At 42.8% G+C, this 17,667-nt stretch overlaps 1 protein-coding gene across 2 annotated transcripts in view; it reads right to left on the bottom strand.

Annotated features, from left to right (window-relative positions):
* Ghr (growth hormone receptor) overlaps window positions 1-8,650 on the bottom strand; it is a 246,328-nt gene extending 237,678 nt beyond the window's left edge. The window contains exon 1 of one of the 2 annotated variants that reach the window (XM_028875569.2): window positions 8,459-8,650. The gene's annotated coding sequence lies outside the window, so the exon portion shown is untranslated. Of the gene's footprint in view, window positions 1-7,638; window positions 7,788-8,458 lie in introns of those variants that run through there. The other variant, XM_028875570.2, reaches the window with a different exon arrangement.
* Window positions 8,651-17,667: the final 9,017 nt, after the last annotated feature.

Genomic DNA, 17,667 nt, shown 5'->3' with positions numbered 1-17,667 from the left:
TCTCAGATTCATAGAGAAAATGAATAAAAAAAAAAGTAGGCAGAGCTGGATCTACATCGAGTGAAGAAGCCAGACCTCTTTGATTTCAAAGTCTACTTCGTGCCTTGTGTAGAATACCAAACTATCTTTAGGATTTCACAATAGCTGACACCCCTCACTGGCATCTGCCAAACGGAAATTTATGGCAAATCTGCGTGTGTTCCCAAAGGAAAGAACTGTTGGTCAAGTATATCAGGTGTCTCGGTTCACATTCTATCCACTTGGATAGTTAGCCCAACTAACTGTCACTCTCCCGTATGAATGGCACAGATAAACATGTTTGTTGTAGCCAGAATGTATCCCCTAAGGGTTTATGTGTTGAAATTTAATCCCTGTGAGGTACTGAAAGTGTAGAAAGTTGATCCAAGTATGATGTTTACAGATGAGGCCTTTGGGAAGTGATTAGAAATAGATAAGATCATCAGGGTGGAACTCCTATGACCAAATAGTCATGGCTTTGCAAGAGGAGAGGAAAAGACCAGGCAAGACACATATTCATGCTCCCTGCCTCTTGCTATGTAACACCCTGAACTACCTACAAAAGGTTAGCTGTATGACAATCTTCATATATGGCCTGACACCCATAGATATCCAGAACTGATAGCTAAAATAAACCTATTTTCTACATTATTGGCCCAGCAAGTAGTATTATGTTATTAACAATAGAAAGCACACTAATGAAAAGAGATTCTGTTTTCATATTTTATGTTAATAGGAGTTAACAAAATATAACAGAAAGAGTCTAGCATAAAGATAGAATTGGGTTGTAAATCTGTCACTCTCTCATTGTAGGGACTCTTATTTCCATCTTTAAATAAAATGAGGATGCTTTACTTAGAATTTAGTAGGGGTCTCCTGGCATTTAGGAGGTGTATGTATAGAATTGTTCCTGGTCTCACAAAAATTCAGCAGCCCTGAATTAAAAACATATAACTCTTTTAAATTCTTATTATAAATATATTTACAAATGCTCTCTACATTACCTGGCATAGAGACAGAGCTTAGAGTGATTGGTTCATGACCTTAAGGTCTAGAAAGCCCCGGGACAGGGAAATGGAAGGGTAGATGGGCTCCTCAGAATAACTCTTCCTTTGTAAGGAATGCTTAATAGAGTGTTCTTAAAGAGAAATCTTATTATTGGCATGATTAACAGGTCTCTTAGAATAGTACTAAAGAAGAAATGTTGAAATTGAGTTTATATAACATTTGAGAAACAGAAGTGTGCAGAAATACCATGCAGCAGCTACCCACCCTTCCAATAAGCTCTGGGCTCAATGTGGCCTCCCCAGTGCCCAACCCGTGAGGAGCTCATATACACAGCATCTGTAGGTACAGGAAGAGTTTCTATTACATCAAAAATCCACAGGTAAGCCCTTCCTGATCATCTGTTACCAATAACCCTAGGGAGCTTTGGGCATACTTGCTGGTCCTCAGTTTCCAACTTCCTGCCATAAAACATCTTAAATCCTTTTTATCCAAGGAAAGAAATTACTACAATGTAAGAACTGCCTCAAGAGCTGCTTTGCTTATTGGGGCGTCCCTTCAAATCCTTTGGCCCAAATAAACACCCCTTCTTTTTTTTAAAAAAAAAACTATATAGTTTATAGTTCTATGATAGTACTTTTAATTGAACTCAGCTATTAGTTGTTCATAATCTCATTATATACATTAGTAATCTTGTATTTCTATCTTGAATGTTGGGTCCTAATTCAAGAGTAATGCATTATACTATTTTTATATTCCAATGTGTATCACATTTGTAAGGACACATTAATGACTCAGTAAATACATGCTCTGTCTTTGATTTTACACAGGGATACCAAAAAAAAAAAAAAATACCACTGGCTTGGCCAAACTTGTATCCTGGGACAGGGACTTATTTATTCAACATCTTTCCCAAAGTATTTTTAAAATAACTTTTTAGATGATATAATTCTCATAGAGATGCTCAATTTTGTGCAACCAAACTTAAAACCTCATGGCTGTGATGGGGGTCTATGAAGACCCAGCCTAACTGTGCCTAAGTTAGGGCTGGAGAGATGTCACAATGAAGAGTACTTGATCTCTTCTGAGGACCCAACAACCATGTGAAGGCCACAAGTGGATGTAACTCCAACTCAGAGGTGATTCCCTCTTTGGGTCTCTGTGGTTATCAGTCACCCATGTGATGTACAGACTTATATGCAGGCAAGACACCCATCTACATAAAATAATTTTTTAATAAAGAAGAAATCATATCATGTCTCCATATGGCTTGAACTTGTGGATGTTTCAAAGCTGTGAACAGGATTCATTCTAGGATGCTTGTCATCAGGTGCCATTATTGAACTAAGGAACTCAAACAAAGTTGCACTACATACCTAGATCCAGTAGTCATTATTATCTGCATCTCTTTGGCCCCAGTCTCTCAAGTCTCTTGTTAACCCTTTGATTGCCCAATATGTCTTCCTACTACTAAGGCAAAGCCATCAATAGACTACTTAGTGAGTATGTATGAAAACTAAGATATCACCTGGGCAACATCTGTAAGGAAGATGATACTACACTGTTAATATGTCAATCCTCTTCATTCTCTGGCTTCTTGTTTTAATCTTTTTTATTTGATCAATCTAAGCATGGCATATTTTCTTCACCTATTATCACCTTGCTCAGGGATTCTGGTATTTTTCTCTGTCCTTTTGGGAAGAAGATATTGAACAGTCTTTATTTTCTGGGATCTTTTCATAATGTATCATTCATATTTCCTTTACCAGGTGTTTTCTTCACTTCGTTTTGCCAAATGGAAGGTTTCTAGGCTAAAAATCACCTAATATGAAGTAGTCTCGAATGGGAACTGACAGGATGAATTGGGATCCCTAGTCATCATGTTACCCAAGAACAAAGTCAACTTTCTGACAAACAGAAAGCAAAACTGAAGTTTGAATTTCTCGTCAGCCATCATCCAAGTGCAGATGGGCTTACAGCATCTGGTATCAGACCAGCTGGAGGCAAGGGAGGTACCTGCTCATGACTCTGCTCTGCAATGGTTGCATTCTACTTTCCCTTGCAATGTTAACACTAGCAGGAAAAAGTGGACATGATTCTTAATAAGCACATTTTTGAAGCAAAATAATAAGAATTTTTCTTTGGACCAATGAATTATCGTAAGCCTCCTGTACACTAGAGGAATTAAGTGAAATGTCTCTTCTAAGATTTTTGAATGCAAAACTATTTAAAATGTTTTATTTTCTAAACTAGTGAAAAAACAACCAAACAGTTATTACATCAAGTTTGTATGTATAGCACTGTAAGCTGTTCCCTGCTGGAAGGTTCATAAAGATACAACTTCACTTTGCAAAATTTTTGTATGTTCCAATGTAGAACGGGTTGTTGTTATTGTTTCAGGGAATTTCCTATCACCTCTGCTGGGTTACTCACACATGATCTTCTTGCTAGGATGCCCTTTTATCTTAGATCCAACCATACAGATATAGGCTGGCTTATGTTTCAACACATTTATAACCTGATAATTATAGTTCACTGGTATCAGGATCATATTAATCTAGAGAAATGATTATCATGCACCACAAACAACCCCCATAGACACTCTTGTGGACAATCCTGAGCAGATAGAAGTAGAATTCAAAATTTGTTAAGAAGCCCCAGACATCAAACCAATCACAGCAGGTAGGTATTCACAAGACATAGTTGCTACAGACCTCATAGATGTGGAAATACAAGGTAGTCACTATTATTTTCTTAGAAAAGAAAAAAAATTCCAGAGGAAATAATCAGTGTATAAGTGGCAAAGTTCCAGTCAATGAGCCCTAAAGGGCTTGCTATTTTTTTTCTTAAAATTTTTTTATTCATTTTACATGCTAACCACAGATGCCCCTCTCACCCCTCCTCCTGCCCCCCTCCCCAGTCTCCCCTCTGATCCACTCCTCATCCCCTCCTCCAAAAGGGTAAGGCTTCCCATGGGGAGTCAGCAAAGCCTGGTACACTCAGTTGAGTCAGAACTAAGTCCCTCCCCAGTGCACCAAGGGTGAGCAAGGTGTCCCACCATAGGTAATGGGATTCAGAAAGCCAGCTCATGCACCAGGGATAGATCCTGACCCCACTGCCAGGGGTCCCTCAAACAGACCCAGCTACACAACTGTCTCCCGTATGCAGAGGGCCTAGGCCTGTCCCATGCAGGTTCCACAGTCGTTGGTCTAATATGGTAACATATACACAAGGGTTTGCTTTCTTAACCACACCCTTTCCACGTGTAAGCCAGCTTTCCCATCTCTCATTATGGTAGCTTAGACCTTATAAATCATGAGTAGCAGAACATTATTCTATTTCCCAGCTAGACAGACTGCAGGATATGGGGACCTAATTTCATACAGGTGCTGGACTATACTTTCTAATGGGAACCGAGCACTTAGAGTTGCCTGTGACATTAGCAAGCCATTTACCTCCCGAGTAAAAAGCAGCTTGTTGATTTAGTCATGTCCTCTACTCACATCTCAAATCCCAGTTGCCAAAGGAAGCATTTCTGCCCAATGTACTTTCACCTCATTTGAGGCCAGATGGCACACTCTCTGGGACTTGGGTAGAACAAGCCTTCAATAAATGTTTGATTGCCACTAGTGACTCATGCTCATGAAAGCAGACACAATAAGGTCCGTGAAAGAAATACATCGAAGTCAGAACCTGTCTGCAACACGTAGCTGCAACTTGCTTATCTTCAGAAAATTCTAGTCCTGTGATTTTCTTCGTAGGCATTCTTTGATGGGGAGGAAAAAGTTAAGGAGCTATCTACATAGCATGTAAAATTATATTTCCACTATTACACTTTGTATTGATTTATAGCAAGTTCAGGCTTAAAAAAACACATGAAGCTATTACATCAACTATAGAAACATAGTAATCCAAAAAGAACATCTTATCTTCCTTACAGGTTTGAAATTAGTCAATGGTGTAATGAGATGGCTAAAAAAAACCATCAATATTAAGCTGTCTTTATAAATAAAGAATGCATAGAGCCAAGAATTCCTAATCTGTGTTTTAGGCAATATGTATTAGTTAGGGGCAGAAAGAATAGGGAACTTGAGGCATATTCCTCATGGCAGAGAAAGGTAAGGTGCTGTGGTGAGTAAGAAAGACTCCTAGAACAGGGAAGAAGAATTTAGGAACAAAAAAACATGGGGCTCAAATACAGAAAGATTTCTATAAAATAGCAAGAAAGATTAGATTCAGTTGAAGAGTAAGTAAGTAGGTTGCTTTTTTAATAAGTTGATTTAGTACAAGGCTGAATTTTCTCCCGAGAAAGGTATAGAATAAACTGGCCAGTGAGAAAGCAAGGTTTCAGTTTCTTGTCTATTTCTTTCCCAGACAGACTAGTTATTGACTAGACTAGACATTGAAGTGGAGATTCACACACTGCATAAAATCACCTTTTAAGTAGTCATCAAACTAAGCAGATATATCACTTCTTACATGTAGCTGTTCCAGATTGGGGAAAAACAAACCTCACTTTCTAAACAGGACATTCCTCCCTGCTTATACAACTCGCTGAGGGGTTGATTTCAGTCTTATCAAACTCCAGTTCTCGCCAGCTCAAGATTTACATGCTCATGTTATTCAGATCATTACTATGTCAGGGTAGGTCTCCCCTCACGCTGGGGATTGATCCAAGGGCCTTATGCATGCTAGGTGGTCTTTCTGTGCTACATCCAGTCTTCTTTTGTAAAGAAAAAAGTGTAGGTTTGTGTAACCACACACCAAGAAGCAGACCTATTTCCACTATTGACATTTAAAAACTCAGTCTTCAAGAGCAACTATGTATTGCTTCTTGGTCTTTTGGCTCAGACTGAGTGTAAAGCAAACGCCTCCAAAATCATGGCATCTGCTAGTGGAAAGAGCAAAGACGCTTAATCCTCAGGTTAGTAGCTTTTTACAAATAGAGCCTATGCCTTTTTCTAAGCTAAACAATCTGCTGCCCCACATTCCTCCTGTATCTCTCAGATTTATCTGTACATTAACAATGCTCACCAGCAGATAGCCAAAAAGGCTGGCCAAGTTGGATCAACTTCAAGATTTGTTTCCACAAGGGGGTGTTTCATGCACTTGGCAGAAGCAGGCTGCAACTGTAGCTTCATTTATTACATTGTGCTATAAACATTATGTCCTGAGCTAACAAGACACTCCACATGACAGTCCCATAGGTTACCAAGCACCATAAACATCTGTTAACCCAGGCGCCAGCGATAGCATAGTCAAGGCCTGTTGTGTCCATTTGAAAGTGGTTTATGGGGTGTAGTCGACTGTTTAAAAACTAATAATCAAAAACACAGCCACAAACCCTGACTGAAGCAAATATTTACCAGGCAAAGTTGGGCTCACTTTGAGAAAATATGCGGTAATGTCGTCACTTTGCCACTGCATTTACAGGCTTTCATTTCACACCTTTGCTCATTAGGCATCGACTTTCCGTGGTGTTCAGGAGACCAAAACTACAATTTCACTGTGATCTATTTGCTCCCAAAAGAAACAAAAGTGTCATTGAGTGTTGATTTACCAATTTCCTCTAGACTAATGTGAAGCCAAAAGTTTATAAGGGTGAAGGAAGGCCACGGAGGCTGGATCGGGCTTTTTAAGCTACAAATAATATTTGCCGGGGGTCTCTTTGCTGACACGCACCCTTCTAGTGCATCCAGAGGTCTTTCTGGAGAGAAAAATCAGAGACTGGAGGCCTTTTAGCATCTAATCCCAGAACACAGAGCTTTTCTTTTCTCAAAAGGAAAGACAGTTTCTAACTACATCATATACCTACATGCATATATATGCATATGTATGTGCCTACAGCATATATATATATATATATATATATATATATATATATATCACACGCACACCCACATACATATCCAGTACTCTATTTTCTGGTATGTTATTTCATTTCTATGTAACATTTTAATCTGTGGAAATATTTCAGTAGCTGTCATCTCAAGAATAAAGGGACACCTTGAGTGGTCCAGGTCGGAAGGAGCGTGGAGCAACAGTTGCTACTATACATCCGATTTCTGTAGGAAGAGGTAAACACTGTCTCAGACACAGCCCGTGGAGTTGAAGGGTAAGCACTCCTGAGACCACTTATCCCCCGGACACAAACAGCAGCACCCTGAGAGGCACAGAGACCCACAACAAATCTGTCCTCATCTCTCAAGTTCTGGAACGACATGTGCATCTATCTCCTGTACGCTCAAATGCTCTCTCACTCAGCTTTCCTGAGAGCTCCAGAAACGACCATTTCCAGTCTACGGTTTCTTTCTCCTTCTCCACACCCTGGCTCAGGAGGCCAACACACCTCCCAGGGCGCTCCCACACACGTGCCATACACACAGCACCCACACACGGCACACTCCTTCAGCACACACACGCACACACACTAGAGCCAGACCACGGAGCCCTGCAGCCGATACTGCAGACACACTCCCCAGCGCTATATATAAAGCTCTTGCCTAGAAATAGTTTTCCCCCATGCACCCACAAGTGGCTAGCCCTGTCCTGAACCCACTGCATGTAGCCAGCGCCGCCGCCCCCCCTTTTCAGACACGCACCTACCCCACTCACCCGCTCAGCGCTCAAGATTCTCTCTGCCGTTCTATCAGAACTTTGAGCCTGGTTGATTTCATAACCACGACTGTGTCCAGAGCTGGGACAGTTGGACTTGCCACAATTTCCACCCCAGTTCATGGAGACTCATGGTGGTGACTCTCCTGACCCCAGCTCCTCTGCTGGCGGCGTGCAACTGAAGCCTGCACAGACGTGCAAAGGCGGAACGCTGCAGGGGTCACGCACTTACAGCCCACCCTCAGAAGTCCCCCGGGTCTCTCCACCCGTGGACGACGGGGACTCGCTTCTGACAGCAGCAGCAGCAGCCTGGACAATTCCTGCCCCAGCTTGGCACGCTGATGATGGCAAACAAATACATTCGGGAAACTTTGAAGACTCACAAAACTGTCTTAGGAGGAAGCCTCTCCTTGCACCTCACACCTCACACCCTGGTTGGAGCAGGAGCCAGGCTGGGAAGGTTTGCCTGCCGCCCCCAATTCCTTGTCGACCCCATGAACTTTCAGCTTCACACAGCGCCAACACACACACACACACACACACACACACACACACACACACACACACACACACACACACACACACTCTCTTCCAGGACATGGATCGGGTTACAACAACCCATCAGCAAAAAACAACTTTTGAGAGGAGTAGAATACAGCCCACCTCAAACTCATGCAAAAAAAAGAAAATTATCTAGGCAAATACATAAAAGTGATCCTCATTTTCATAAACAGTTGGCATGCCCAGGTCTACTCCCAGGTCTCCTGGCACAAAGTGGGGGAAATAAGAGCTGGACTCCCCGGGAGTCCCCCTCCAGTACCTCGGAGTTTCGCCTCGGGAGACAGAGCGCGGGTTCGCGTCCTCGCGGGGGCCGCTGGCGCCGAGGCCTCAGGCCCGCGTGGCCCCAGCCCGGGGTCCCCGCGGTCGCCGGGGCTCAGCAGCAGCCGTCGCCGCCACCACCGCCGCTGTAGCAGCCGCCTCTGCCGGTGCCGCCGCTCCCTAGACCGCCTCCTCTTCCCATGGCTGCGCCCTGCTTGGCAGCTCGTGGGCTGTCAGGCTCGGGGAGGAGGAAGGGGGCGGGGTGAAACGGGAAGGGAGGCGGGGAGGGGAGAGCCAGGGAGGGGAGGGGTGGGAAAAGGCGGCCGGCCTTCTGTTCAGCGAGGGGCCGTGGCTGCGGGGTTCCAGGCTGCCCGAGCGATGGGGCGGCGGGAGTGGAGGGCGGCCGGCTCCGGACCCGCTGCGGGGAAGCCGAGCGCCGCCCCCGCTACTCATTCCCCGGGGCTGGGATGAAGCCTTTCTGGCACGGAGTTCGGAGTTGTGCGCGTCACTCTCAACTGGGCGGCGGGGCTCCTCCTAGAGGAAAATATTGGTAGTTGCGGGAGACCTCCCAGCTCTCCACCCACCGGGTTCCCCGACAGAAGGCTGGATCTAGAAGTCCCCAAGTGCGGGCTGTGTGTTCAGAGGACACTCACAGAGAAGAAGTGCACCTCCTGCAGGTGCCGGAAGAAGACACCTTGGGAAGTGTCATGAGTCCACCATGCCGTTACTCAGGGTTACCCAGTTGGCCCTGATTTTCAAACTCCTGGTCACTGGGACACAGTAATAAGGAGCTTCCCTGTCGGAGAGGTTAAAAAGTGGAGAAAAATTGGGTAACTTACAGAGAATGCATGCATGTTTGCAGAGAGCTAACTAGATTACAGAGCACAGGCCTGCAGGGACAGCAAGCAGGACGAGGGTCCAGTCTGAGGTTTGTCCTCTTTGGTGACCTAGGGTTAGAATTTTAACTACTCAGACACAGGCTCTTGCTACCCCGTTCCAGTTTGTTGAAAAATTAACCAGGCAGGAGTTGTCAAAGCACTTCCCAAAGTCAGAGTGGTACATCAGTGTTTTCGTGAAGCACCAAAAGGTCAGTTTCCACTCACTTCTCTAGGCAGAAGGGTACAAAGGTACAAAAGTCCAGCTCGGGGCTGTCGAACTGTCTCCTATCTGCAGAAGCAACTGGTCATGCGATCTTTTTGCTGTTTACTTTGTACTGACAGTTCATTGTCACACCACTTATCTAGAACCTTCTTACAGTTTCAGTTTACAAAGGGACTCCCCCTCCCCCTTTCCCCATTGCACTGAGAGCCAGAGTCACAGTTACACGACTAAACACTGCAAGAGAATAAAATATCCATTTCATTTCAAGGGTGGAGTGAAAACCTAGGAACACAGGACCAAAGGAATCATACAATTGGAAACTTTTTCATTAGCGTCCTTCCCAGGAGCCTCGGCTGTGTCTCAGCTACCTTATTGGCTCTAGAATACAGAAAGGGAGAAAGATTCTGGAAATGGTACGTTTCATCCCTGTCCCAGTCAGGGACAGGTTTTGCGATGCTTAGTGGCCTTGAACTGGTTCAGTTTCCCAGGCAGGCTTTCTCTGAGACTCCCACAATCCTTTGGTTACCAGGCAGGCTCTGATGGAGCAGCAGTGGCGATCACTGACTCTGGAGCTTTTAAAGCGGGAGTTACCCACCTAGAGAAACCTGAGAAAGGAGACCATGAGGCCAGGCAAAACTCCTCCTGGGTGGTCTGTGCGTGCCAAGCTGACTGAAAGGACAGTACTGACAGGAATGGAGACCAGGCAGGCCTCACAAGCTGACTTCACTGTCTGAGGTGGCCTTTCATGAATGCACTTTGGATTCTGGCAACGCCAGTCTATCTCCTTACATCCTGCCTGTGCTCTCTCCGCTTTCGGCTTCCCCTCTCTCCAAGCCCGGAGCAAATCGTCATCTAGTCTAGGAGACGTCACAGGGTCTCATGGAAGATTTCCTAAGTTCTGATCATGCTCCAAGGTGATTTCAGGGTCACGCTTAAACAGGGAAGGATTGTCCTCACGTTGCTCTGGCTTCAGCTGCAGCGTCCCATTCTGTGAGACACAAAAGCAGATTTCTTTACATGCCACCCTGTCTTCTATAGACATGCTATTCATTCTCAGACAGCATATGGAAAGGTACGCTGGCTTGTGTATGATGTTAAAGAAACAAGTTGGGATGTAACTTTACAGGGTCTAGCTGGGAGACAAACCTCTGGGTGCTTTGTGAGAGACTTTCTAGATTGGATTAACTGAGACAGGCAGCTCCATTCCAAGGGCTAAGAGCTCTGGCTGAAGGAAAAGGAGAGAGTGAGCTGAGTACTAGCGCTCTTCTCTCTCTGCTTCCCGACTGTGGACACAAATCTCACCAGATGCTCTGCTCTTCCCCACCATGGTGGACGGATCCTCTTCAGCTCCAAGTCCAAATAAACCAGGGATGGAGAGATACTTCAGTTACTAAAGTCCTTACTGTGCAAGCACTAAGACCTGAGTCCCTAGCAAACAGTAGTAGCAGATGGAGCTTTGTAGGTTGGTGGTGCACGACCAGCATTTCGGAGGCGGATTTCTGGGGCTCACTGGCACTCAACATAACCTAATTAGAGACTCTTACCTGTTTGACAGACACTGTCTCAAAGTTACTGAGTAGATGGAGAAAGGACACCTGAGGTTGACCTCTGACCTCCGCAAACATGAGCATACACGTGCACATGCACCCCACCATGACCATGCGCACACATCTACATTAAATAAATAATTAAAAATTAAAAGGAATAAAAACAAGCCTACTTCCTGTTAATTGCTTTTTGTCACGTATTGTATGAAAAAAAGTAACCAATACAAGACAAATTTTGTCATTTATATGAAGAGCATCTCCTATGTTTTAACTCCAGAAATAAATGTCCCTGGTTCTCATGGATGACCATATACAGGTCTATAGTAGTATGTGCTCTTTATATTTTCCATTTAGGAGGAAGAAATGTATCAGGCACTGAGGTAACTACTCTGTGATAAGAGTATAATTTACCTTACAAAAAGTGAAATTGCATTTACTCCTGTGTGTATTCTGCCTGGGACACCCTGCTTTGTCTACCCACGGCAGCTTTCCAGCCTTCAAGTCCAGCTCAATTGTTTACATTCTCTCTGAAGCTCCTGCTGGATCATCTCAAGTGTGGAATTATTCTGTTTTCCCTGCATCTAAGCCTTTGTACTTACACTTGTGATATGTACCAACTTTTGCTGATTTCTTCCATTTTATTAGGAAAACAATATATTCTTACTATCTGTACTTCAAATATCTAGACCAGTGCTTGGCAAATAGTAAGGGGTTTCATAAATGTTTAGCCAAATCTAATGAAAAATAAAGCTATAGATAGAAATCTTGAATGCATATCCCAAACCTTCATCTGTCCGCAGATCTCCAGGCTAGCAATGAGTCATTGTTACATAGATTTCTTTTGGACATATCAACACCAATTATATTCAAGTCAGAACTCGGATTCCCTGTCCCTGACTGTGCTACAATCATAGCTGTTGCAGTCACCATTTCAATAGAGAGTAAAGATAGTAACTACTTCTACCTAGTTACTGATACCGCAAACCTCCGTGGTCATTATCTCATCTTTGTCCCTTTGTCCCTCCAACTCCACGTTTAGCATCTGTTACTTCTTAGAGAGGTCAAGAAGCAGGTAGTTTGAAACATCAGAATCTTACCTCTATTGCTGCAGTACTTTATAGACTCAACTGGTCTCTGTGATTCAACAATTCTTCCTCTTCTCACTGCCAACAGTCTTGATCCAATACACAGTCTAAATCTAAAAAATGGGATTCTTTTTAAAACCAAATCATGCCATCCCTTTGCCCCGCAAGCCCCCATTTGAACTAATATGCAAATAAAAATGACACATAAGACTCTGAGCTATGCACTTCCGCTCTCCATCTCATCCCCATTAGTCTCTCCTGGACTCAGTCTGCTCCTCATTCCCACTAGTCTTCCCAAACTCAGTTTGCTCCAGTCACACTGGACTCCCTGCTCTTTCTCAAACAAACTTTAACTTATAAACTTGTTGTTTCTTCAGCTGTAAAATCTTTCCTCTGGATTTTTGCATGTTCCCTTATCTTTGCTCAAATAGCACCTTGTTAAGATGGCCGCTACCGTGACTGACCTGTTTTACTTTATTACAGTGTGTCTTCTGTCACCCTCTTCCATCTCCCCACCACAGACAGCTTAACCAAAAATGTAACTCACACTTCAAGAGAGTGGAAGCAATTAGAACTCAGAGCAGGCATATTCAAATCCAGGTAACTAGGTCAATTTATTATCTCTTCAATTCCACAGCTGTACAGCATAAATTTTCTAAAACTACAGTTATCAGGGGCCAGGATTTTACTTGGATCATTCTGTTGCTCTGTCAATTACCAATGTCCTTTATCAAACCACAAGAAAGAAACTAAAACTCCCCAAGTAGCACTTGTAGTTAAAGAAAAGATGAGTGTTGCTTAGGAGCCGTGGGGCCTGGGTGGCTCATCTGTGATCTTTGTAGGCTGCTGATTGATCTCACAGTGACTCAGTTCCTTAGGGAATGAGAGGATTGATAGCTATTGAGCATGTACATTATTATCCTGAGGTCTGTGACTGGTTGATTTCCTGTGTCAAATTGGCTTGGCAGTGGTACCCAGATATTTGGTCAAGTGTTTTACAAGACACTTCTGTGAAGAGATTTTACAGATGAGATTAGCATTTAAAATAATAAACTTTAAGTAAAGCTGATTACCTAAAAAATGGAATGTGCATGGACCCCATTGATCAGTTGAAGGCCTTATCGATGTCAGCCTTATCTGAATGTGAAATATCAACAATTTCCTAGTTCTCCAGAACTGCAAAGGGGGGTCAAGGAAGACTTTTAAAAAGTAGGCATTTCTACTTGGAGCTCATAATATCTAACAGGAACACACCATACTGATGGCCTTGACTCTCATTGGTGGACTGGGAGCCACCTACAAGAAGGTTCTGAACCTGGAAGAAACCAGACTACACCTAGCAGCTTCATGGGAACATTAAGGTGAATATTTAAGGAAACATTTAAGGGAACATTTAAGGTGAATACCTTAAAGTCATCCCAGCATTTAAGCATAGAGATTTTTTTTTAAAAAAATGGGAGCAATGTTGCCATCTCTGTCTGTTAAAATGGAAAAAAAAAAACCCTATTTAAAAATATCTTGTAGACAACGAGCTAGCTTCTGTCTGGGAAATTATACCAGTGAGGAACTCACTAACTCCTCCACTGGGAAGCTTGTTCCATTTTGTGATTGTGCTATTTATTAAAAGTCCTTTAGCCATCATATTCCATTTTATTGTTTATACATAGTTTTGTCTCTAAAAGTCTACAGGGAAAAATATTAGAAATTTAAATGTGTTTTCCCCCTCAGGGCAGACTTCCACTTACCTCTTCTCCAAAGTCAAACACATGCCCGCCATTCCATACCTTATTTGAATCACTAGCCTGCTTCTCCATCCTGTTGTCCCCTCTAGTTTATCTAATTCCTGGTAAGTTTTAGGCCCGCTGAAGGCCTCTCCGCCGTCACAACAAACTGAATCAGACCAAATTGAACAGCCCAGGTTTAATGGGTAAATGATCCCAGGGCGATTCCGGCCCCCACAAAAAGGAGAAGGGGACAGACTGAGAACCACGAGCCTCATTTCGGGAATGCTGCTTATACATCCCCTGTGGGAGTCGTCCTGAGTCTCTCTGGGGGAGGGGCTGTGTTTGGAGGGCTTTGAAGGGGTGGGTTTGAAGAGGAGCTGTGTGAGGTGGAGCTCCCACCCAAATATTCCAGACTCTTTGGGTATAGGGATGCCAGGGTGCCAGGGTGCCAGGGGTTGAGGTGGAACTCCCATCCAAACAATCCTTTCTGAGTTTACTGTTTTCTGTTATCAAATTCAGCCCTGCCTGTGTCTCCACAAGATAGAGGGGGATGGTGAGCTTCTATCTAGGTGCCAGGGAACAATGGAAAGGGCAAAAGTCTGGAGTCTGGAAGATACAACAGAACCCAAGGTCTGCCAATGGCATCGGTCACTCAGCCTGCACTCCAAAGGTCCCTCTGGAATACAGAGCTTTCTACTCTTTCTTTCCTTTCCCATTCCAATCCTTTGCTTCTTTTTACATATTATTTTGCTTTTTTGCCTTTATCCTCTTTATTTTCAAAAGACGTAAGAAAATAAGAGCATGGGAGGCTGGGCGGTGGTGGCACACGCCTTTAATCCCAGCACTCAGGAGGCAGAGGCAGGTGGATCTCTGTGAGTTCGAGGCCAGCCTGGGCTACCAAGTAAGCTCCAGGAAAAGTACAAAGCTACACAGAGAAACCCTGTCTCAAAAAACAAAAATAAATAAATAAATAAATAAATAAAAGCATGGGAGAATGTAAATGGGAAAGAAATCTGACTGGGAATGAGAAGGACTCTTGTAGCAGCTTCCTGTTGTAGAAATTAGATATAGAGACCTATTTCCAGGGACTGAATCCAGTCTCAACTTGCTAATCCAAGAGGAGCATGAGCTGTTTGAGCATCAAGGGGACAGCCCTGCCTAGTGAAACCCAAAAAAGCCACGCAGGCAGATGAACTGCTGTTAATTCTGGCTGACAAAAACCCTTAGATAAGACAGGGACTGCATTGAGGAGACAGAGGATTAGCCATGCAATACTGCTTTCTCTAGGCCAGTGGCCTTGTGCGCTTCCTGAGTCAGGTGTAAGGTGGTGACCTCTTACTCTATGAAACTGTGGTATCTTTTGAAAGATATATTTAATTCTGTTTTACAATGTGTTTGGATGCTTTGCTGGCACGTATGTCTGTGCAGCACACACACTTGCAAAGAATTCAGAGGCCTGAAGAGGATACTAGATGTCCTAGGACTGGAGTTCCAGAAGGTTTGGAGACACCATGTGGTGCTGGGTGTCTCTGGGAAGGGACACTTACACTCATTCTGTAACATCGAACATTAGAATGCGCAACATCAGAAGATGAAGTACAAGTGGCCAATAATCATATGAAAAGAAGTTCACCATCACTAACCACGTAAAAAATATAAACTAAAACTGCATTGTAACTCTATCTCATCCCCATAAGAATGGCAGCCATCAAGGAAACAACAGCTGCCTCTGAGAGAGAGTGCTCAGTAGGAAACATTTACACAGTGCTGGTGGGATATAAAATAGTCTCGGCATAGGGGGAAGCAAGATGGAGGTTTGTGAAGAACTAGATCTTCCACATGCCTTAGTTCTACCAGTCCTCAGTGTTGATTCAAAGAGCTTACAATAATTTGATTCAGAACATTCGAGGAGCACTCATTATATAATGTGAAAGGAGTTATTCCCTCTCATTAATTTATCATAAATATTTATATAATAGATGAGACATGATACTTGATGCATGACAATCACTTTATTTCTGTTGATTGATATTTTCCAAAACAAACATGGTGTCAGAGTTTTCAATCTATCCACATCTTTACCTTTTTAAAATTTACATTACTTATCTGTTTAGTGTTTTTTTATCTCGTTTTTTTTCTTTAAAGAGGATGTGAAGTGACTTCTGGAAATATGAATATAAGCCAGAGGATAAGTAAACAAAACAGATGAGGAAATAGGGAACAAAACAAAATATAATAACAACAACAATAACAAAACAGAACATAAAACTAAGATAATGGGCAGCACCACTAGCTAGCTCTTAAAATACATGTCACATAAATTGGGTATGGTGGTATACAACCTGAATCCCAGCACTCAGAAAGTGGAGTCAAGAAGTTCAGATTCATTATGGCCACATAGTGAGTTTGAGACCAGTGTGAGCTATATGAAATTCATATTCTCTTATTCTCATCCCCACCCCCATCCCCCCCCCTCTCCCTGGGCTGACTATCTTGGTATATGCAATAGTGAACAACTGTCTGGTGTAAGGGGGAAGATATGGACAGACACCTAAAGTTGTCCTCTGACTTCCATGGTACACACATGCTCACATTCATACACATGACAATACACATATAACATGGACCCACAAAATGATAAGAAAAAAAGAAAAGGAGAGAGAGAGAGAGAGAGAGAGAGAGAGAGAGAGAGAGAGCTGGAGATATTGCTCATTGGTAGAGAATTACATATGGCTCTGAGTTCAATTTCCAGTACTAACATATATATATATATATATATATATATATATATATATATATATATATATATATATGTATATAAATTTTTGGCTCAAAGGTGCTATAATTTTCACTTTAATGATATTCTACATTTGAACATTTGGTATCTAGATATTTATTTGCATTCATTGTTCCTGCAAATTTTATAGTTTGTGGAGTCATAAGATGCAAGTTTTGAGCAAACTGTTCCCAGATAAGCAGTAGTCCAAATGAGCACAAGAGCTGAGATTTACTTGCAATTCCAACTTTCCTGAGATTACTTTTAGATTGAAATAAATCCTGCTTTATCTGGGGGTTCTCTGGACATATATCAAATGTAATGCCTATGTTTATGACTCACAGAAGAAGGAATAATCTATTTCAACCATACTTGCATGCCTTAAGCATGATGAATATTGACTCCAAACTGAAAACTTTCAAAACATAACTTAGAGTCTGAGTTTTGTGACATAGGTTACTCTTTGAAAATGATTTTACATAAAAAGACACATTAGTAAACTTAAGTTATTGAAAGTTGGCACAGAAACACAAATCAGACACTATCTTCTTGTTGTTAAATGAATGAGGCTTTCATGGTGAGTTCTCCACACACATTGCTCTGTTGTTGTGTTCTATGTAATGGCTCCTACCTTAGTTTAAGTTTTCATTGATGTGAAGAGACACCATGACCACCGTAACTCTTATAAGGAAAACTTTTAATTGAGGCTAGTTTACAGTTTCAGAGATTCAGTCCATTATTATCATGGTGGGGAGCATGGCGGCACACCGGCAGACATGGTGCTGAAGCTGAGAGTCCTACATCTTGTAGGCAACAGGAAGTCAACTGAAAGTTACACTGAGGGAAGCTTGAACAAAAGAGACCTCAAAGCCCACCCCCACAGTGACACTTCCTCCAGCAAGGCCACACCTCCTAACAGTACTATTGCCTTTGGGGACATTTTCTTTCAAACCACCACAGCTCCCACACCATAAGGT

This window comes from Peromyscus leucopus, chromosome 11 (genome assembly GCF_004664715.2).
Source record: "Peromyscus leucopus breed LL Stock chromosome 11, UCI_PerLeu_2.1, whole genome shotgun sequence".
NCBI lineage: Eukaryota > Metazoa > Chordata > Mammalia > Rodentia > Cricetidae > Peromyscus > Peromyscus leucopus.
This window is presented reverse-complemented; position numbering and strand designations above follow the sequence as displayed.